Raw genomic sequence first — 24,283 nt, forward strand, 5'->3', positions numbered from 1 at the left:
TTCCATTCTATTGTTTTCCTCTGTTTTTTGTTTGTTTGTTTTTTGTTTTTGTTTTTTTTTTTTTTACATTGGTTGCTGAGAAAGGCTTTCTTATCTCTCCTTGGGATTCTTTGGAACTCTGCATTCCAATGGGTGTATCTTTCCTTTTCTATTTTGCCTTTACTTCTTTTCTTTTCTCAGCTATTTTTAAGTCCTCCTCAGAGAACCATTTTGCCTTTTGCATTTGTTTTTCTTGGGAATGGTTTTGATCACTGCCTCCTGTACAATGTCCCAAATCTCCATCCACAGTTCTTCAGGCACTCTGTCTATCTTGATTCTGTTTTGACTCTTGAAGATGCTGTCTTGAATTTATTTGTCACTTCCAATGTATAATCATAAGGGGTTTGGTTTAGTTCATACCTGAATCGTCTCGTTGTTTTCCCTAGTTTCTTCAATTTAAGTTAGAATTCAGCAATAAGGTGTCCAGTGCATAGATATTTACAATTGTTATGTCTTCCTCTTGGATTAATCCTTTGATCATAATGTAGTGTTTTTCCTTATTTTTATAGTATTCTTATTTTAAGCTCTGTCTAAAATGAGGATTGCTGTTCCAGCTTTCCTTTGCTTTCCATTTGCATAGAATATATTTTTACATCCTCCCACTTTCAGTCTATATGTGCCTTTGCATCTGAAGTGGGTTTCTGGTCAACAGCATATATATGGGTATTGTTTTTGTATCCATTCAGCCAGTCTGTGTCTTCTGGTTAGAACATTTAATCTGTTTACATTTAAAGTAATTATCAACCTATCAAAGGTATTTTTCACAAAAATAGAAGAAATAATTTCACAATTTGTATGGAAATACAAAAAAAGTCAGATAGCCAAAGCAATATTGAGAAAGAAGAATGGGACTGGAGGAATCAACCTGCCTGACTTCAGGCTATACTATGAAGACACAGTTATCAAGACAGTATGTTACCAGTACAAAGACAAAAAGATAGATCAATGGAACAAAATAGAAAGCCCACAGATAAATCCAGACACATATGGACACCTTATCTTTGACAAAGGAGGCAGCAATATACAATGGAGAAAAGACAGATCTCTTTAACAAATGGTCCTGGAAATATTGGCCAACCAGCTGTAAAAGAATGACTCTAGAACACTTTCTAATGATACACAAAAAGAAACTAAAGATGGATTAAATATCAAAATGAAATACCAGAAGCTATAAAACTTCTAGAGGAAAATACAGGCAGAACATACTCTGACATAAATCACAACAAGATCCTCTATGACCCACCTCCCAGAATAATGTAAATAAAAGCAAAAATAAACAAATTGGAACTAATTAAATTTACAAGCTTCTGCACAATGAATTAACCAGTAAGGAAAGTGAAAAGGCAGCCATCACAATGGGAGAAAATGATAGCAAATGACACAACTGACAACCAATGAATCTCAAAAATATACAAGCAGCTCATGCAACTTAATACAAGAAAAATAAACGACCCAATCAAAAAATGGGCCAAAGAACTAAACACATTTCTCTGAAGAAGACATTTGGGTGGCTAACAAACATATGAAAAGCTGCTCAACATCATTCATTATCAAAGAAATGCAAATCAAACCACTATGACGTACCATCTCACACCTGTCATAATGGCTGCTACCAAAAAGTCTACAATCAATAAGTGCTGAAGAAGCTGTAGAGAAAAGGAACCCTCTTACACTGTTGGTGGGAGTGCAAACTAGTACAGCCACTATGGAGGACAGTATGGAGATTTCTTAAAAATCTGTAAATAGAACTGTCATATGTCCCAGCAATCCCACTGCTGGGCATATACACTGAGGAAACCATAATTAAAAGAGACGCATCTACCCCAATGTTCACTGCATCACTGTTTACAGTAGCTAGGACATGGAAGGAACCTAGATGTCTATAAGCAGATGAATGGATAAGAAAACATTGGTACATATCCAAAATGGATTATTACTCAGCTCTCATAAAGTATATTTGAATCAGTTCTAATGAAGTGGATGAAACTGGAGCCTATTATACAGAGTGAAGTAGGTCAGAAAGAAAAACACAATGGAGACACAGCACCACCAAAATAAATAAATTAAATTATTTTAAAGTAATTAGTCACCAACTAATAAAAATAAATAGAAAAAAAAAAAGCCTGCAACAGTTCTTTGCTCAAAAATATAAAAAGTTTTGGGAAGATGGAATTATGAAGCTGCCTGAAAAAAACGGCAGAAGGTAGTGGAACAAAACTGTGAATACACTGTTCAATAAAGTTCTTGGTGAAAATGAAAACAAAAAAAGAATAAAAACAGCCAGTATGATTAATACTAAAAAAAAAACAAAACCAAACAACAACAACAACAAAAACAAAAACATAAAACAAAACAACAACAACAAAAAAGTGTGAAGAATGTAGGCTTTGGCATAGAAAACAGGTTCAAGTTCTCACTCTTCTTCTCCATGTGGTTGCATCAGGCCAGCTAAGCTTGCTAATAACTTCCTAACAGTTGTCTTTCCTGGAACATGGCTTCCCTAGTGACTCAGCCCATAAAGATCCACCTGCCAGTGCAGGAGACCCAAGGTCGATCCCAGGGTCAGAAAGATTCTCCTGGAGGAGGAAATGGCAACAACTCTAGTATTCTTGCCTGCAGATAAGCATAGCAACATTATTCCTTGCCAGTGAATCAGTGAAGTTGCTCAGTTGTGTCCGACTCTTTGCAACCCCATGGACTGTAGCCTACCAGGCTCCTCCACCCGTGGAGTTTTCCAGGGAGAAGTACTGGAGTGGGTTCCCATTTCATTCTCTAAGGGATCTTCCTCATCCAGGAATCAAACCCAGGTCTCCCACATTGCAGGCAGATGCTTTACCATCGGAGCCACCAGGGAAACCTTTCTTGCAGATTTATGTAAATGTTTAATGTGTGTAACAGTAATGGAGCAGCACAGTGCTTAAGGTCAGGTAGATGCCAATAAATAAATAAATAAATAAATGAATGAATGAATGAATGAATGAATGAATAAATGAAATACAAAATAAATAAAGTCACTTTTAGTAAAATAGCCATATATGTATGTTAGTCTCTCAGTTGTGTCTGAGTTTTTACAACTCTATGGACCCTAGCCCACAGGCTCCTCTGTTCTTGGAATTTCCCAGGGCAAGAATACTGGAGTGGGTTGCCATTCCTTTCTCTGGGGGGATCTTCCCAATCCAGGGACTGAACTCGGATCTGCTGTACTGCAGGCAGATTCTTTACTGTCTGACCCACGAGGGAAGCTGAAAATAGCCATAATTCAGGGAATATTGCAAAGTGCCCTCAGTTGTTTGTTTAAATGAGTGAGAGTCGAAACTTAATCCGGGTGCATTTTGAAGAGGTTGAAGCAGGTTGGACCTGAAGGGTAAGTTTGGGACTGAAGAGGGTCAAGGTAGTCTGTGTGGGAAGGAGCTGTTAGGGACCCTGGTGGGGGGCACTTCCTGTGTGTTTGAGGGGGTGTGCACCCAAGGTCTCAGGCTACCTGGCTAGAGGAGAGGGGTACAGGTACTTTAAATCCTGATCATTGTGAAGAGACGGGTTGGTCAAATCAGGGTCAGCCTGGGACACCTCGGTGGTCTTCACGGAAAGACTTCTAGGCAGTGAAACTTCGAAGACACTCTGTTAGTTGTTCGGATTGCATAAAGCCCCAAAACACAGACTGCGGCGAAATGGTCTATTGAATGTTGGCTTTGTATTTTTGTTGTTGTTGTTGTTTTGTTTTGTTTAACTTCATTGTTCCATCTGATCTTAAGGCTGTGAGACTGAAGCGGCACAATTTAGAGGATATATGCAGCACAGTTGAGTGGACAGAGCTGCATAATAAGGCGCAGGCTTTTTTTTTTTTTTTTTTTTTTCTGTGTTTCCTACACTTTGAAGTGATAAAAAGAGGAAGACAGGCTCTCGGAGGGCCAGGCTTTGGTGGCTTGGCCTTGGGATCGCCAGCCAGCGAAGTCATCAGAGAGCTTGGAGGTCCGCCGGGTTGCAGTCGGAGGGAGCCTGGGTGGACTTGTCCAACCCTAGGCTGCAGCGGATGCAGACTTCCTGGCGCTCTAGCGCGGGGGCGGGGGCGGAACTCGTGTAGCGAGCTGGTAAGCCGCCCCCCGCATCTCTGGGAATCTGCAGGGCAAGGCTGCCTTCCGGGCTTGAAAGCTGCTCGCGCCTTTTATGTTCTGACTTGAAGAGCAAGTTGCTAGCTCCGGGGGTCGGGGTGGGTGTTGTTGGGGTGGGTGTTGTTGGGGTGGGAGGTGGTCTAGGGAATACTGGCAAGATGCTCTCCCTGTGTATTGTTCTGCCTGATGGGAAAATCGTGAAGAAAGGAGGGACAGAGTCCGCTGGAGCTGTGTCCCCGTGCAGGTACGGGGGTGTGCAGGCATGCAAGCCTGTGCTGTGTGTGCGTGTGTGCTGCTAGAGTCGTGTGCCCTTGAGTGCTTGGGACTGTGCTGAGGACAGAGGGCTGGGTTGACTGTGAGCCCTCGCCATGGGGGCGTGCCTCAGTGGGGTCTGCAGACCTTCTTCCCTTTCCCAAGGGTCCCCATGGTCCCCCGGAGGCTGGCGAGAGGACGCCAGCACTGCATGAAGATGCTTGCTTGCCGTGCTTTTTTTTTTTTTTTTCTTTTTCCATAATAGCAACAAGTAAGCATTTTCACAACAGGAGGCTTTGAATGTGGATGCAGAGGAAATGGTCAGACTGCCACAGCAGAATGTAAGAAAGGCAGGGAAATCAGGTGTGAATGCTGAGTCATGAAAAAAAAAAAAAAAAAGATTGATGGGTGAATTCGTTCCTACTCTGCTGATTGCAATGGGAAAAAAAAAAAAAGTAAATAGAGAAAAGTGCATGAGGTTGGTTGTGATCATTTTTCAAAGATTGGATTTATGCTGTTTTTCAATACTGTCCATAGAGAGACATGCAGTCTATACGGGTTTTTGCTGCATATATACTATGGCTTTTTTTTTTTTTTTTGCATTTTTTTATTGTGATAAATGAAAAGTTTTACTGATTTTGGCCATATTTCTAAGTGACTAAAACGGTTTTGCTTTGCTCAACCATTCTCTGGTATGTGTGGCGGGATGATGCTGTTTTCACAATGAAACTGCCGCAGTATGGGTCTTGGGAGACTGACTCCCATGGGTGGAAGTCTTCTTGTAGTGGATCTTGCCTGAAGTGGTGGTCATGCCTAGGTGACCCATCGAGAGGAAAAGGAGTTTGCAGGAAGGTTTTCAGAAAGCTACCTGTCAGTGTTTATAATGAAACACCCTGCTGCCATATACATTGTCTGAAGACCTACAAAATGAATGAAGGGTAAATAATATGTCACCATGTCATAAAATAAATAAAAGATTGGGAAGATTGGGTTGAGTTTTGGTGAGTGGTATAGACATAGTTTGTTTTTTTTTTTTTTTTCCTCCCTTTGGAAACCAGAATCTTTGAGGGTGCATATTAGAAATATATATATGTTTTTATTATTACATTGCAGAATCATATTTTCCAGATGGTAGAAACTTGGACATCTCTGTGCTTGTTTCTATCAAGTATAGTGGAAAGACATCTCATTCTTTCTGTCTCACACACACACACACACACACACACAACAAACCTACACCTCTTACGGAAAAATATTTGCAGGGATGTTGTCATTCGTGAATGCATGAACAAAACACAGAAAAGCCATTTATTAAAGGAGTATTAGAATATATACAGTACCGTGGGTAAAATAGACAGCTACTGTATAATACAAGGATTTCCGCTCAGTGTTCTGTGATGACCTACAGGGTGGGATGGGCGACGTGAGGGTGGTTCAAGAGAGAGGGCATATAAATATATATGTATGGCTGATTCACACTGTTGTACTTCAGAAATGAATAAAATATTTCTGTATTCAATGTAAAACAATTAATGCTATGAATCTTCCCCTTAGCACTGCTTTTACAGTGTCCCATAGGTTTTGGGTTGTTGTGTTTTCATTTTCATTCATTTCTATGCATATTTTGATTTCTTTTTTGATTTCTTCTATGATTTGTTGGTTATTCAGAAGCGTGTTATTTAGCCTCCATGTGTTTGAATTTTTAATAATTTTTTTCCTGTAATTGAGATCTAATCTTACTGCACTGTGGTCAGAAAAGATGACTGGAATGATTTCAATCTTTTTGAATTTACCAAGACTAGATTTATGGCCCAGGATGTGATCTATTCTGGAGAAGGTTCCATGTGCACTTGAGAAAAAGGTGATGTTGATTGTTTTGGGGTGAAACGTCCTATAGATGTCAATTAGATCTAGCTAAAGTCAAATAAATAACCTAACTCTACACCTAAAGCAACTAAAGGAGGAAGAAATGAAGAACCCCAGGGTTAGTAGAAGGAAAGAAATCTTAAAAATCAGGGCAGAAATAAATGCAAAAGAAACTAATGAGATCATAGCAAAAATTAACAAAGCTAAAAGCTGGTTTTTTGAAAAAATAAACAAAATTGACAAACCATTAGCAAGACTCATTAAGAAACAAAGGGAGAAGAACCAAATTAACAAAATTAGAAATGAAAATGGAGAGATTACAACAGACAACACTGAAATACAAAGGATCATAAGAGACTACTACCAGCAGCTCTATGCCAATAAAATGGACAACTTGGAAGAAATGGACAAGTTCTTAGAGAAGTATAACTTTCCAAAACTGAACCAGGAAGAAATAGAAGATCTTAACAAAACAATCACAAGCAAGGAAATCAAAACTCTAATCAGAAATCTTCCAGCAAACAAAAGCCCAGGACCAGATGGCTTCACAGCTGAGCTGAATTCTACCAAAAATTTAGAGAAGAGCTAACACCTATCTTACTCAAACTCTTCCAGAAAATTGCAGAAGAAAGTAAACTTCCAAACTCATTCTATGAGGCCACCATCACCCTAATTCCAAAACCAGACAAAGATGCCACAAATAAAGAAAACTACAGGCCAATATCACTGATGAACATAGATGCAAAAATCCTTAACAAAATTCTAGCAAACAGAATCCAACAACATATTAAAAAAATCATTCATCATGACCAAGTGGGCTTTATCCCAGGAATGCAAGGATTCTTTAATATCCGCAAGTCAATCAATGTAATGCACCACATTAACAAATTGAAAGATAAAAACCATATGATTATCTCAATAGATGCAGAAAAAGCCTTTGACAAAATTCAATATCCATTTATGATTAAAACTCTCCAGAAAGCAGGAATAGAAGGAACATACCTCAACATAATAAAAGCTATATATGACAAACCCACAGCAAGCATAACCCTCAATGGTGAAAAATTGAAAGCATTTCCCCTGAAATCAGGAACAAGACAAGGGTGCCCACTCTCACCACTACTACTCAACATAGTTTTGGAAGTGTTGGCCACAGCAATCAGGGCAGAAAAAGAAGTAAAAGGAATCCAGATAGGAAAAGAAGAAGTGAAACTCTCTCTGTTTGCAGATGACATGATCCTCTACATAGAAAACCCTAAAGACTCTACCAGAAAATTACTAGAGCTAATCAATGAATACAGTAAAGTTGCAGGATATAAAATTAACACACAAAATCTCTTGCATTCCTATACACTAACAATGAGAAAACAGAAAGAGAAATTAAGGAAACAATACCATTCACCATTGCAACAAAAAGAATAAGATACTTAAGAGTATATCTACCTAAAGAAACAAAAGACCTTTACATAGAAAACTATAAAACACTGATGAAAGAAATCAAAGAGGACACAAACAAATGGAGAAATATACCGTGTTCATGGATTGGAAGAATCAATATTGTCAAAATGGCTATACTACCCAAAGCAATCTATAGATTCAATGCAATCGCTATCAAACTACCAACGGTATTTTTCACAGAACTAGAACAAATAATTTCACAATTTGTATGGAAATACAAAAAGCCTCGAATAGCCAAAGTAATCCTGAGAAAGAAGAATGGAACTGGAGGAATCAATCTGCCTGACTTCAGACTCTACTACAAAGCCACAGTCATCAAGACAGTATGGTACTGGCACAAAGACAGAAATATAGATCAATGGAACAGAATAGAAAGCCCAGAGATAAATCCACGAACCTATGGTCACCTTATCTTCGACAAAGGAGGCAAGGATATACAATGGATAAAAGATAACCTCTTTAACAAATGGTGCTGGGAAAACTGGTCAACCACCTGTAAAAGAATGAAACTAGAACACTTTCTAACACCATACACAAAAATAAACTCAAAATGGATTAAAGATCTAAATGTAAGACCAGAAACTATCAAACTCCTAGAGGAGAACATAGGCAAAACACTCTCCGACATAAATCACAGCAGGATCCTCTGTGACCCACATCCCAGAATTTTAGAAATAAAAGCAAAAATAAACAAATGGGACCTAATGAAACTTAAAAACTTTTGCACAACAAAGGAAACTATAAGCAAGGTGAAAAGACAGCCCTCAGATTGGGAGAAAATAATAGCAAACGAAGCAACAGACAAAGGATTAATCTCAAAAATATACAAGCAACTTCTCCAGCTCAACTCCAGAAAAATAAATGACCCAATCAAAAAATGGGCCAAAGGACTCAACAGACATTTCTCCAAGGAAGACATACAGATGGCTAACAGACACATGAAAAGATGTTCAACATCACTCATTATCAGAGAAATGCAAATCAAAACCACAATGAGGTACCATTACATGTCAGTCAAGATGGCTGCTATCGAAAAGTCTACAAGCAATAAATGCTGGAGAGGGTGTGGAGAAAAGGGAACCCTCTTACACTGTTGGTGGGAATGCAAATTAGTACAGCCACTATGGAAAACAGTGTGGAGATTTCTTAAAAAGCTGGAAATAGAACTGCCATATGACCCAACAATCCCACTTCTGGGCATACACACCAAGGAAACCAGATCTGAAAGAGACACGTGCACCCGAATGTTCATCACAGCACTGTTTATAATAGCCAGGACATGGAAGCAACCCAGATGCCCATCAGCAGACGAATGGATGAGGAAGCTGTGGTACATATACACCATGGAATATTACTCAGCCATTAAAAAGAATTCATTTGAATCAGTTCTAATGAGATGGATGAAACTGGAGCCCATTATACAGAGTGAAGTAAGCCAGAAAGATAAAGACCATTACAGTATACTAACACATATATATGGACTTTAGAAAGATGGTAATGATAACCCTATATGCAAAACAGAAAAAGAGACTCAGATGTATAGAATAGACTTGTGTACTCTGGGAGAAGGCGAGGGTGGGATGTTTCAAGAGAACAGCATTGAAACATGTATATTATCTAGGGTGAAACAGATCACCAGCCCAGGTTGGGTACATGAGACAAGTGCTCGGGCCTGGTGCACTGGGAAGACCCAGAGGGATCGGGTGGAGAGGGAGGTGGGAGGGGGGACTGGGATGGGGAATACATGTAAATCCATGGCTAATTCATTTCAATGTATGACAAAAACTACTGTAATGATGTAAAGTAATTAGCCTCCAACTAATAAAAATAAATGAAAAAAAAAACCATAAAAAGCCAGGAAACAATGATCATTAGCAGTGAGAGTAAACACTGAAAAGTGAAGTAAAATTTAAAAAGACAGAGATACTTAAAATATAGTAAAACTTGGAGAATGTTTTAAGGAATGAAAAACATAAGGACTAATATGATCTGTTGTTACCAAAAATATGATTACAATTTTGAACTAAAATGATACATCAAAAGTAAAACCTATAGTTGCATTTAAACTGTAAAAAAAAAAAAATAGAAAAAAATTATCCTCCAATTAAAAAAGATTTTTTTTTTTTTTTTTTTTTTTTTAAGGAGAGTTAGAAATCACCATTCGTATTGTTGTTGGCTATAGTGGTTGGATAAGGCTTGTCCTGCCCTGCTGGGGTGACACATGACCCTGTAAATATATGCTGATGGGTGGGTGTTTGGCATAAACTGAACAGTCTTTCAGCCACATTGGGGTTTTTAAGGTTGGGGAAGCTAATATTCCACGTGGCTCTCAGCATGAATTTGCCTTACTCTACAATGCCTTGAATTCTCCTCCTCTTGTACACATGAAAATTTAGCATGGTGTAGACAAGGAAGCACTAGAAACAAGGGGTGGTGTTTTGTGTTCACCAGGATGAATCTATCTCTCCCTGGTCCGTGGCCAGTTGTGTTTTCTGCTAGGTTCAACAAACCAGTTATTTTTGGGAGGGCTTGTAGACAATCCCGGATGTCTGAAGAGGTCCAGAAGTTATTCAGTTTTTCACCTGTAAAGACTCTGAGAATCTTCAGAATTTGTTCCTTAGTGGTTCACAAAGGCTTCTCAGCTATGAATATTGGACCTCACAATGTGGAGTACATGTTCACTTTACAGGAAGCAAATGAGAGCTCAAGAGAGTGGATTCACACAGCTTCTGTGTGTGTGTTTAAATTTTTATTTTGTATTGGAGTATAGTTGATTAACAATGCTGTGACAGTTTCAAATGGACAGCAAAGGGACTCAGCCATACATATACCTGTATCCATTCTCCCCCCAAGCCCCCCTCCCATCCAGGCTGGCATGTGACACTGAGAAGAGTTCCCTGTGCAACAGCAGGTCCTTGTTGGTCATCCTTTGCAGTGTGGATTCATGCAGCTTCTTAATGGAGAGTTCTCACATGCCGTGTGACTGGGTGGGGGTCCCTGCTGACTCCTAGCACCTCAGGTGATGAAAGGTCCTGCACACCAGCACAGACTGTGTATCGACATGCATCAAATACCAGTCCTGCTGTCTCACTCACTGTCACATCTCAGGGCCAGTGCACAAGCAGTATAGTGGGGAGAAATTGCTGCATGGGTTTCCAGGGCAGTGAGATAGATAGCACCTTTCAGGCAGGCTGAGAGACCGCACACACAAGTCCCAAGCTTGCATGGATGTGACCTTCTGTTTCTTTGTCTGTGAAACAGGGAGTTGGGATAAAATGTATTCTAAGGACCCATTCAGAAGTGATCATTTTTCATTCTCAGGGACAGAAGCCAGGAGCGTAAATTCCCCTTACATAATACATCGCCATTCGTAGATTGTCTTGTTGTGGTCATTTGCTACAAATATTCATGTGAGTGAAGACATATATCACACAGCCATACACACACACACACACACACACACACAATATGTAATATCTTTGAGATCCATTTGTAGATAAAATGGGCTCTTGTCAGCAGACTTGGCTTTTCTGTCTCCAACAGGTTCTTGATGCATTGGAAGTGTGTTTGCCAGATACACCTACTTAGGTGTTCTCTGATCAAGTTAGCTGCTAGCAAATGAAGTTCTCTTGGGTGCAGCTTTACATGTCCTGTGCTGTTACAAAGCCCAGCCAGTGGAATCTTAAATATATTTGGAGGCCATTCAATGGCAACCCATTCCAGTACTCTTGCCTGGAAAATCCCATGGATGGAGGAGCCTGGTAGGCTGCAGTCCATGACGTCTCGGGGAGTCAGACACGACTGAATGACTTCACTTTCATTTTTCCCTTTCATGCATTAAGAAGGAAATGGCAACCCACTCCAGTGTTTTGCCTGGAGAATCCCAGGGATGGGGGAGCCTGGTAAGCTGCTGTCTATGGAGTCCCAGAGTCAGACGTGACTAAGGCGACTTAGCAGCAGCAGCAACAAAATAAAATAATACTTCCCTGGTGGTCTAGTGGTTAGGACTTTGTCTTTCAAGGCAGAGGGTATGGGTTCAGTTCCTGGTCAGGCAGCTGAGGTTTCACACGCCTTTTGACTCAGCCAGAATAATAATAGTAATAAAGTGTCCAGTTCTTTTTTTAAGTAGAATAACTGGAAATTCAATGAAGATATTTAACATGTATACCTACAGACACAGCTGCATATATATGTATACACGCATGCATGTTATATATGTATTCACAAAAATGTGAAAGTATATGTGTATGTACTCATGCACACATAAATGCGTATGATTGATAGACATATAGGAATAAAGTAAAATTTTCATGTACAGTAAATATCTGAAACCTATTGAGTAAATAACCTGTTTCTAAATATGGTTCAGCTGAGTAACAATCAGACAATATGCTGAGATACGGTTTTTTCAAAATTTGGGGTCACCTGCATTGTGCTAGAAGGGAGACACTTAAAGCAGATGGTTTTCTCTTGATTTACAGAGATGCTAATGCTATTCTGAAAGTGAAAGTATTAATCACTCAGTGGTGTCTGACTCTTTGCAACCCCATGGACTGTAGCCCCTGCCCTCTGTCCAGTGGATTATCCAGGCCAGAATTGTGGAGTGGGTTGCCATTGCCTTCTCCAGGGTATCTTCCCAACCCAGGGATCTAATAAAGGTTTCCCACATTGCAAGTGGATTATTTACTGTCTGAGCTACCAGGGAAGCCCTAACTGCAGAGTTTTCCAGAGGTGAAAATTGGCCCCTTATGTCATAAGCTTGAGGTTTGTTTTTGAGAGCCAGCATTTACACTTATCTGGGGGTATGATTCCCTATGCTGTGGTATAGTCTTTAGTAACATTTCCTTCTTTAAAACACACACACACACACACACACACACACACACACACACACAGCGTTACTAATATTAGAGCATTTTTAATAAAAACAGAGGGACTTCCCTTGCAGCCCAGTGGTTAAGACTCTCACCTTCCACTGCAGGTGGGAATAGGTTCAATGCCTGGTTGAGGAGTTAAGATCCTACATGCCAAACTGTGTGGTCCTCCAAAATTTAAGTAAATAAGATATAAAAACATATGGAAGTTCTGGAAAGCAGAAGGAAGACAGTGAAAATTGTCCCCATCATCACATCCAGAGAGAGAGGTGTGTCCCCTTTGGGACATGTGATCATACTTTATTTACTTGATGTAAAAAGTGTTTTATCCTTGTACATCTGTGGTGCCTTGCACTCTTAATATCCAGCTACCCAGTGGGAACACCGTGGACTTGTAGGAATGCTCCCAGTCTTTCCCAGTGGGAAGTAATACCAAAGCAGGCATATGTGATGGAATACTCCTGCTCTTGTTCATTTCCTTAGGACAATCTGGACATGGAATTGTCAAGCAGTCTTTTGGAAAATGCACCCCCCAAACACACTTGCCCAGTCTCTTTTATAATACCCCCATCAGCCTCTCTCAGCCAGTCCAGCTTCTCCAGACACATCGTCCATGGTAGATGTTTTAAAAACTCTGTGACTTGGGACTTCCCTGATTGTCCAGGGGTTAAGAAACTGTTTTGCAGTGCTGGGGGATATGGGTTCAAGCCCTGGTTGGAGAACAAAGTACTATGTGCCTCTGAGCAACTAAGCATGTGCACCAAACTGGAGGGTCCAAGCACAATGATAGAAGATACTGCATGCCGCAATGAGGACCCCAGGCAGCTAAGCACATAAGTTATTATTATTATTTTTTTAACTCTGTGACTTGACAGGAAAATCTGTTTCATTATTGACCTGCATCTCCTTGGTGACTAGCAGACTTGAACTTCTTTGTGTGTTATTATCTGCATGCTTGTATTTTACCTTGTGTGCATTACTATTTGTGCATCTTCCTGCTGACAGTGGGGCCTTCCTTTTTTTTTTAAATTTTATATTGGAAGATAGTTGATTTACAGTAATGCATTAGTTTCATGTATACAGCAGAGTGACTTGGTATACATGTACAAGTCTCTGTTGTTTTCCAATTTTTTTTTTTTTTTTTCCCATTTAGGTTACTGTAGAATACTGAACTGTTCCCTGGGCCATACAGTAGGTCCTAGTTGGTTGTCTATTTTAAATATAGCTGTGTGTATTTGTCCATCCCAAACTCCTAGTCACTCTGTCCCTCTCCCACCCTTTCCCCCAGTAAACATAAGTTCATTTTCTTAAGCCTGTGAGACTATTCTGTTTTGTAAATCAGTCTGTACCTTTTTTTTCCTTTTTTTTTTTTTTTTTTTTAGATTCCACGTGTAAGCAATATCATATGAGATTTTGCTATCATATGACATTCTGATGACAAATGGCATCCTTTCATTCTTTTTAAGGACCAAATAATCTTCCATTGTATATATGTACTACATGTATCCCTCAATGGATGTGTAGGGCACTTCCCTGTCTTGCCTGTTGTAAATGGTGAGACAAAGAATACTGGGGAGTGAAAAAGTTGACATAAAGCTTAACATTCAGAAAACTAGGATCATAGCATCAGGTCCCATCTCCTCATGGGAAGTAGATGGGGCGACAGTGGAAACAGTGTCAAACTTTATTTTGGGGGGCTCAAAAATCACTGCAGATGGTGACTGCAGCCAGTGAAATTAAAAGATGCTTACTCCTTGGAAGGAAAGTTATGACCAACCTAGATAGCATATTAAAAAGCAGAGGCATTACTTTGCCAACAAATGTCCAACTGGTCAAGGTTATGGTTTCCCACTGGTCACGTATGGATGTGAGAGTTGGACTGTGAAGAAAGCTGAGCACTGAAAAATTGATGCTTTTGAACTATGGTGTTGGAGAAGACTCTTGAGAGTATCCAACCAGTCCATCCTAAAGGAGATCAGTCCTGGATGTTCATTGGAAGGACTGATGCTGAAGCTGAAACTCCAATACTTTGACCACCTCATGTAAAGAGTTGACTCATTGGAAAATACCCTGATGCTGGGAGGGATTCTGGGCAGGAGGAGAAGGGGACGACAGAGGTTCAGATGGCTGGATGACATCACTGATTCAATGGACAAGAGTTTGAGTAAACTCCAGGAGTTGGTGATGGACAGGGAGGCCTGGCGTGCTGTGATTCATGTAGTTGCAAACAGTCGGACACGACTGCGCAACTGAACTGAACTGAATGAATACTGGGTGTGTATATCCTTTCAAATCGTGTTCTTCTCTGGATATATGCCCAGGAAGGAAATTACAGGGTCATATGGTGGCTTTTTTAGCTTTTGGAGGAACCTCCACACTGTTCCATTCTGACTATACCAATTTACATTCCCACCAATAGTGTAGTAGGGTCCACTGGGTCCTTTCTTAATCATTCCGCTTTATGTTGCAAATAGATGTCCAGGATGTATTGTGCACTCTTCAAACATTGATGGTTGGTTGTGTTTGTAGGTGCTCAGTTGTGTCCACCTTTTTGCCAGTCCATGGAATATAGCCCACCGGCCTCCTCTACCCCTGGACTCTTCCAGGTAAGAACACTAGAGTGGGTTACCCTTTTCTACCTCAGAGGATGGTTAGTTAGGGTTAGTTTTTTTTTGTTTGTTTGTTTTTTTTAGTTGAAGTATAGTTGCTTTATAGTGTTTCAGGGGTACAACACAGGGATTCAGTTAGACATATAGATTATTATAAGATATTGAATATACTTCCCTGTGCTAGATATCTCTTGTAAGGCAAATGAAATTATAACCCTTGATAACAAACCAAACTAGAGTCTGCTTACCTGAGCAAAAATAACCAATTTACTTACAGGACTGTGGTGAAGAAAATGGAAATGTTTAATGCAGCTCCCAAGCAAGTAACTCTGGCAACTTAAAAGACCCAAACAAGTTGATGGCTTTTGTGTATCCTCAGTCACTCAGTCATGTCCAACTCTTTGTGGACCCATGGACTGTAGCCTTCCAGTCTCCTCATCCTCCAGGCAAGAATACTGGAGTGTGTTGCCATTCTCTTCTCCAGGGGATCTTCCTGACCCAGAGATTGAACTCAAGTCTCCTGCTTTGGCAGGTGGATTCTATACCAAGGAGTCAACCAATGGCTTTCAGGGAAAGGTTTCTCCTGATTAGTTGGCAGTGAGGTAATCTGGAGTCACAATCAGTAGCCTTCAGGTTTCAACCAGTCTGGGGTCTACATGCTTGTGAACAGCATACAGTTAACTTTTTAAGCTTGATTGGGGCTTCAATATCTGCAAAGGAGATCAAATGATTTGGCTCAGAATATCATCTAAAACCTTGAGGAGGAACTGATAATTCTTGACTTAGTTTAATGCCTAACCTATTATTATTACTTCACCATGTTTGATTCTTCTCCTCTATTCCTGCATTGTCTCAGTTCTCTGATTAAATTTATTCTTTCAAACAAAGAAGACCTAGGTAGGTGAAGTTTTTCTTCTGAACACAAGGAAGATGGAGGCATGGTTGGAAAGTTCTGTCCCAGGAATGTCCCATGGAGTCCTAACTAGTTTACACCGTAACTGTTCGTTCATGATCAAACCCCCCAAATGCAGAACAAGCAAGCACTTTAGGACTCAACAAGTAGCTTTTCACAAAACCAATAGGCAGGTTTCAACCCACCAAAGGAATGAGGTTCTTCCTAGAACCTCCAATAATTTATAGAAAAACCGAAACAGCCCATCACCCACTTGAATAGTAACACCTCATTTTCATGAGCACACTCATTCTTTGGGGAGATTCTATTTTTCAATTCAGTCATATCTGATTCTTTGTGACCCCATGAACCATATCACACCAGGTCCCCCTGTCAATCAACAACTACCAGAGTCAACCCAAACTCATGTCCATTGAGTTGGTGATGTCATCCAACCATAGCATCCTCTGTAGTCTCCTTCTCCTCCTGCCTTCAATCTTTCCCAACATCATGGTCTTTTCAAATGAGTTAGCTCTTCCCTTCGGGTGGCCAAAGTATTGGAGTTTCAGTTTCAACATCAGTCCTTTCAATGAAAACCCAGGACTGATCTCCTTTGGGATGGACTGGTTGGAACTCCTTACAGTCCAAGGGACTCTCAAGAGTCTTCTGCAACACCACAGTTCAAAAGCATCAATTCTTCTGTGCTCAGCTTTATAGTCCAACTTTCAAATCCATACATGACTCCTAGAAAAGCCGTAGCTTTGACTAGACAGACCATTGTAGGTAATGTCTCTGCTTTTTAATATGCTGGTTGGTTATAACTTTCCTTCCAAGGAGATCCTAATTGTGACATATTTCAGATCTTATGACACTTATTTCAGATCTTATGAAAAAAAAAAAAAAAAGAGAGAGAGAGAAAGAGAGAATTCTTTGAGCTCCTCAGAATTTGGATACATGCATTTGAGGTGCTGATTTTTTCATATGTATGAAATGATTCTTCATTGTCAGTGACACAGAATATATACAAATCTGTAGTGAAAATAGAAAAATCTGTAGTGAAAATTGTAAAATTATTTCCTAACCCCACGTTCCTTGATAACTTCAGTTCAGTTCAGTTCAGTCAATCAGTTGTGTCTGACTCTTTGCGACCCCATGAATTCCAGCATGCCAGGCCTCCCTGTCCATCACAAACTCCCGGAGTTTACTCAAACTCCTGCCCATCGAGTTGGTGATGCCATACAGCCATCTCATCCTCTGTCGTCCCCTTCTCCTCCTGCCCAGAATCCCTCCAGGCATCAGGGTCTTTTCCAACAAGTCAACTCTTCGCATGAGGTGGCCAAAATAATGGAGTTCCAGCTTCAGCATCAGTCCTTCCAATGAACACCCAGGACTAATCTCCTTTAGGATGGACTGGTTGGATCTCCTTGCAGTCGAAGGGACTCTCAAGAGTCTTCTCCAACATTATAGTTCAAAAGCATCAATTTTTTGATGCTTAGCTTTCTTCACAGTCGAACTCTCACATCCATACATGACTGCTGGAAAAACCATAGCCTTGACTAGATGGACCTTTGTTGACAAAGTAATGTCTCTGCTTTTTAATATGCTATCTAGATTGGTCAAAACTTTTCTTCCAAGGAGTAAGTGTCTTTTAATTTCATGGCTGCAGTCATTTTGCAGTGATTTTTGAGCCCCCCAAAATAAAGTTTGACACTGTTTCCACTGTCTCCCCACCTATTTCCAGATACCATGATCTTAGTTTTCTGAATGTTAAGCTTTAAGCCAACTTTTTCACTCTCCTTTTTCACTTTCATCAAGAGGCTTTTTAGTTTCTCTTCACTTTCTGCCAAGGGTGGTGTCATCTGCATATCTGAGGTTATTGGTATTTCTCCTGGCAATCTTGATTCCAGCTTCAAAAACTTCCAGATGTTCAAACTGGTTTTAGAAAAGGCAGAGGAACCAGAGATCAAATTGCCAATATCCACTGGATCATCAAAAAAGCAAGAGAGTTCCAGAAAAACATCTACTTCTGCTTTATTGACTACAGCAAAGCCTTCTACTGTGTGGATCACAGTACACTATAGAAAATTCTGAAAGAGTTGGGAATACCAGACCACCGGACCTGGCTCTTGAGAAACCTGTATGCAGGTCAGGAAGCAACAGTTAGAACTGGACATGGAACAACAGACTGGTTCCAAATAGGAAAAGGAGTGTGTCAAGGCTGTATATTTCACCCTGTTTATTTAACTTATATGCAGAGTACATCATGAGAAACGCTTGGCTGGCAGAAGCACAAGCTGGAATCAAGATTGTCAGGAGAAATATCAATAACCTCAGATATGCAGATGATACCACCCTTATGACAGAAAGTGAAGAGGAACTAAAAAGCCTTTAGAGCATGTTAAACTTGGTAACTTGGCACATGTCAATTCTAATGATAAATTAACTTTATCAATTTGCTCCAAAAAATGAAGCTGTGATGCAACCTTAATGATAATAATTGCCCTCTTTGGATACACAGCAGAAAACAGGCAGTTTCAAATGAAGCAGCTACTTGACATCACAGTTCACAATTGTAACTATCTCCTCAAAGAGTTTGAAATATACATCTGAGTCTCTTTTTCTGTTTTGCATATAGGGTTATCGTTACCATCTTTCTAAATTCCATATATATGTGTTAGTATACTGTAATGGTCTTTACCTTTCTGGCTTACTTCGCTCTGTATAGGAGAGGGAGGTGGGAGGGGGGACCGGGATGGGGAATACATGTAAATCCATGGCTGATTCATTTCAATGTATGACAAAAACTACTGTAATGATGTAAAGTAATTAGCCTCCAACTAATAAAAATAAATGGAAAAAAAATTTAAAAAAAATGAATTCTCATGAAATATAAAGTCAACAACCATTTCACATGAATGAAATTTAAATGTATAAGTAATCAGATTTCCAAAAAGTCCTACAGTCAACAACATGAGTTAAGAATTACTCAGTAAAATGGAAATTGACTTGATGTTTCTTATGTTAGGCTACTTGTGGCTCAGCTGATAAAGAATTTGCCTGCGATGTGGGAGATCTAGGTTGGATCCTTGAGTGGGGAAAATCCCCTGGAGAAGGGAAAGGCTATCCATTGCAGTATTCTTGCCTGGAGAGTGGTAGCAAAGTGCCTGACATGACTGAGCAACTTCCACTTTCTTTCACTTTCACCAGGAATCAAGGGTGCAAGGATGGGCAGCACGTTGTTCTTATGTTTATGGTTCTTACAGTGGAATAGGAGAAACAAGACATACGCCTTAATTGCACATGTAGATCTGAAAGGTGCTAGCAAACTGCAGATAGATGGGAGAAGGACTGGCAGCAGGGGGTCTGGGAGGGTACTCTTTAAAAAGATAATCATCAGCAGGATTTTGAAGGGAGACACCATCTAGCATTGATGTAAATAGAGGCCAGGTAGGATGTGTCTGGTGGTGAAATTTAAGTCCGATGCTGTAAAACACAATATTGAAAAAGACTGGAATGTTAGGTTCATGAATCAAAATAAATTGGACACGGTCAAGCAGGGGATGGCAAGATTGAAAGCTGAAACTCCAACATTTGGCCACCTGATGTGAAAAGCTGACTCATTTGAAAAAACCCTGATGGTGGGAAGATTGAGGGCAAGAGGAGAAGGGGAAAACAGAGGATGAGGCGGTTGGATGGCACCACTGACTCAATGTACCTAAGTCTGAGAAGGCTCCAGGAGTTGGTGATAAATAGGGAAGTCTGGGATGCTGTAGTCCATGGGACCACAAAGTTGGACACAATTTAGCAGCTGAACAATAACAAATACTAGAGCCATCCACAAAGGAGAGTCCATGGTTGCCTTTAGCCAACTGTATAGTTTCTCCTGTCCTTTAAACCAGTGGTCTCAGGCCTTCTTGCCACCAGAGATGGGTTTCATGGAAAACATTTTTTTCCAGGGACCAGAGTGGAGGTGGTTTCAGGATGATTTAAGAACCTTACATTTATTGTGCTCTTATTTAATCTAATACCACCACTGATCTGTCAGCAGGTACTAGCCCATGGACCAGAGGTTGGGGACCCCTGCTTTAATCCATCCATTTCGGATGATCAGAATTCCAGTCTTAAGAAGAATGAACACATCCAAACTGAGATTTCTTTCTATGTGTCTTGTTCACCTTTTAAGTGTGTATGCTCAGCCATATCCAACTCCTTTGTGCCCCCATGAACCATACGGTCCGTGGAATTCTCCAGGGCAGAATACTGGAGTGGGTAGTTGTTTTCTCCTCCAGGAGATCTTCATCACCCTGGGATCGAACCCAGGTTTCCCACATTGCAGGCAGATTCTTTACCAGCTGAGCCACAAAGGAAGCCCATGGTGGGAAGCCCTTGGTTGGAAAGGAAGCTAAAGTCAAAACAGAGGTAAATAAAATCCAAGAAGAAAGCCTTCTATATTGATGGCTCAGGATGAGATGGTGGGATGGCATCATCAACTCAATGGACATGAGTTTGAGCAAACTCTGGTGATAGTGAAGGACAGGGAAACCTGGTGTGCTGCAGTCCATGGTGTTGCCAAGAGTCAAACACAACTGAGCAACTGAACAACAACAACAGCCTTTATACCTGACACCTAAAACTGTGTTGGACACACACAAAACAGGAATGAACAAATTCAGAGTGACTCATGCACAGTTCCATAGCTTGGTAACATGACAGTGCAGCTGCAGAAAACCTAACGATCAAATCAACCAAGCAGTGGCAGAAGGACAGTCTACCACTTTACTGCTAAGACATATATGATGGTGATTTATAAAGTAAAGGTCCAAGGCATTTTCTGCATGAACAACCTCTAGTTTTTCTGGCTACATAACAGCTAATTTTTTAAAACCATTGATTTCATTGAAGACAGAAGTAGTTCAGTTTGAAACAATCAAACAATTTTTATGTTAAGTCAAAAAAAGAAAAAAAAGAGAGAGAGACAGACAGAAATGGCTTATATCAAGAGGGAATGAGCTTATCCTCAACAATTTATGAAGCTGAGTACCATTGTCATAAAGTTCTTGGCAAAGGACTTCCCTGGTAGTCCAGTGGTTAAGAATCAACCTGCCAATGCAGGGGACACTTACTTGTGTCAGGGCATGTGAGCCCGAATGCCTAAAGCCCATGCTCTACAACAAGAGAAGCCACTATAATGAGAATTCTGGATACCACAGAGAAGAGCAGCCCCTTCTCACTGCAACTAGAGAAAGTATGCATACAGTAACAAAGACCAACTAGAGAAAGTATGCATACAGTAACAAAGACCCAGCACAGCCAAAAATAAAACAAACTAATTAATAAAATAAAGAACTTGATGCAGATACTGGGCCCTGTTGTCCATGAATTCTGTTTCTTAGAGTCTGGAACACAACCTCACCAGTACAGTTGAAGTAATTATCCCCCTCACCCTGCCTTATCTGAAACTTGCCTTCTGGCATATCTTATGAAATCCAATTCCAGTTATTGCAACAGGAGATCTATGTTTCTAGGTCCCAGCAGCAAGGCAAAAAATCACTTTGCCTGTCCACATTTGCTTGCTACCCATAAGAAGGAGGAAGAGAGAACTCCAGCACCCCTGTGAGAGGTCATTTCTCTCCCTACTGAGTAATCACATAGTCTACCATAAAAACTGTAAACCTATGAAACACAAAGAGACCCACAGACCTTGGGAATTCAGAGAAGTATAGCTACCCAAAAGGTGGAAAGAGGAGGATGTCAGAAAGGGAAAGTTAGGGAGTTTGGGATGGACATGTATACACTGTTATATTTAACATAGAGAAACAACAATGACCTACTGTACAGCAAAGGGAACTCTGCTCAATATTCTGTAATAACTTCATGATTATCTGTGGGGAAGGATGGGGAAAGGCATAATAGGGGAGTTCAGGATGAACATGTATACACTACTGTATTTAACATGGATAACTAACAAGGACCTACTGTTCAGCACAGGGAACTTTGCTCAATGTATTGTGGCAGCCTGGATGGAAGAGGAATTGGGGGAGAATGGATACATGTACATGTATGGCTAGGTCTCCTTCTGCTTCAACTGAATCTATTACATCACTATTCCCTGGCTATACCCAAACACAAAATGGGCTTTCCAGGTGTCCCAATGCTAAAGAATGCACCTGCTAATGCAGAAGATGCAGGTTCGATCCCTGGTTTGCAAAGACCCACTGGAGGAGGGAGTGGAAACCCACTCTATTGTTCTTGCCTGGAGAATCCCATGGACAGGGGAGCCTGGTGGGCTACAATCCATGGAGTCACAAAGAGTTAGGCAAGACTGAGTGACTCAGCACACAAAACAAAATAAAAAAAGTTTTTTGTTTTTTTTTTTAAAGAAGAAAGAATTGTAATCCCATTAGGGTGGCACAAGGCACTGACCACTGGGTGCTTTACCCACCCTGGCCGCTTATAGAGGCAACTTCCATAAAACCACAATTATGAGAGATCTTTCATGCATCTCTAAGAGTACTGAGGATCCAGTGTTACTAAAATGTGTATGTGTGTGTGTGTGTGTGTGTGTGTGTGTGTTACACACACAGTGCAGTAAGTACAGTAAGAGACTTACCACCATACTGGTTGTTGCATAAGACTGTTAACTGTGGGCAAGCTCTCATGGGACACAAAAATATTCTCTCCTTCTCTCTTCTCTGGATTATCTCCTTTCTTTGCAATTCTGTGCCATCTACCTGGGCAACTGGCTGGGTTTTCTAGTCCTGCTGTGACTGTTTCTATAAGACATCAACTTTTACATAATTTCCTTGAACTAGTTGTTGCTCTTCAGTCAGTCATGTCCTTTGTGACTCTTTGTGTATCCTTTGTATCTTTTGTGATGGGGTCACAGAAAGTTTTTGACCCCATGGACTGCAGCACTCCAGGTTTCCCTGCCCTTCACTATGTCCTAGAGTTTGCTCAAACTCATGTTAACTGATTCAACGATGCCATCCAACATCTCACCCTCTGTCGTCCCCCTCTCCTCCTGCCTTCAATCTGTCCCAGCATCAGAGTCTTTTCCAATGGGTCAGCTCTTTCTAGCAGGATGCCAAAGTAATGGAGCTTCAGCTTCAGTGTCACTCCTTTCAGGGAAGATTCAGGGTTGATTTCCTTTAGGATAGACTGGTTGGATCTTCTTGCTGTCCGAGGGCTCTCCTCCCAGTGAAGCACATGTCCACAAGCTCTGCCTCAGGCCCTGCTTCCTCAGGATCTACACATATTTCAGTTCAGTTCAGTTCAGTCACTCAGTCATATCTGACTCTTTGTGACCCCATGGGCTGCAACACACCAGGCTTCCCTGTCTATCACCACTTATGGGAACTTGCTCAGACTCACGTCAGACACAGAATAGGTACAGAAAAGAGGTATTTTCTCGGACTTGAAAGGAGACTTCTCCCAGAGAAGGTCCAGGATTGAGATCACCTGTTGCTAAGAAGGAAGAGCTACTTTACAACTGCTGGTGAGTTGCTATTCAGCCGCTCAATCATGTCTATTTGTGAACCCTTGGAAGGCAGCACACCAGGCTTCCCTGTCCTTCCCCAGAAAATGCATCAATGGAGGTTACCTTGCCCAGAAAACGGCCTCATAATAACAAATGTTCTCACTGGTGGCAAAGTGCCATCAGTGATGGGGTAGGGACAGATATATTGCTTTGGGAGGTCACGTGGATGCTTCCCTGAAGGGCGACGAGAACGATTGTTTACTGGGAGGATTGTATGGTGGGATGTCTGTTTTCAACAGGGCTTCCCTAGTGGCTCAGTGATAAAGAATCTGGTAGCCAATGAAGGAGATGCGGGTTCGATCACTGGGTCAGGAAGATCACCTGGAGGAGAAGACATGGCAAACCACTGCAGTGTTCTTGCCTGGAGAATTCCATGGACAGAGGAGTCTGGCAGGCTACAGTCCACGGGATCACAAAGAAAAGGATACAACTTAGCAACTAAACAACAGCTGCTTCCAACAACATCAGAAACCTTGCAGAAGGAAACTGAGTTGAGGGTGTCTCACTGTCAACCTACAGCAGACCCAGAAAGCCAAGAGTTTGCCTGCAAAAATCCAAGGAAGATTCTCTAATCTCCTGCAGTTGTAAGAAATTAGGAAATGAACAGGTAATGCAGATGCAGATAGCAGAGGTGACCTGATGATTAC

At 40.8% G+C, this 24,283-nt stretch overlaps 1 long non-coding RNA gene across 1 annotated transcript in view; it reads right to left on the reverse strand.

The window, feature by feature from the left end:
- Nucleotides 1-15,451: 15,451 nt before the first annotated feature.
- Nucleotides 15,452-24,283, reverse strand: part of LOC139033270 (uncharacterized) — a 72,216-nt gene continuing 63,384 nt past the window's right edge. Inside the window, exon 2 of the long non-coding RNA XR_011485877.1 lies at nt 15,452-15,917. This is a non-coding gene — a long non-coding RNA (uncharacterized lncRNA). The remainder of the gene's footprint in view (nt 15,918-24,283) is intronic.

This window comes from Odocoileus virginianus, chromosome Y (assembly GCF_023699985.2).
Source record: "Odocoileus virginianus isolate 20LAN1187 ecotype Illinois chromosome Y, Ovbor_1.2, whole genome shotgun sequence".
Lineage (NCBI taxonomy): Eukaryota > Metazoa > Chordata > Mammalia > Artiodactyla > Cervidae > Odocoileus > Odocoileus virginianus.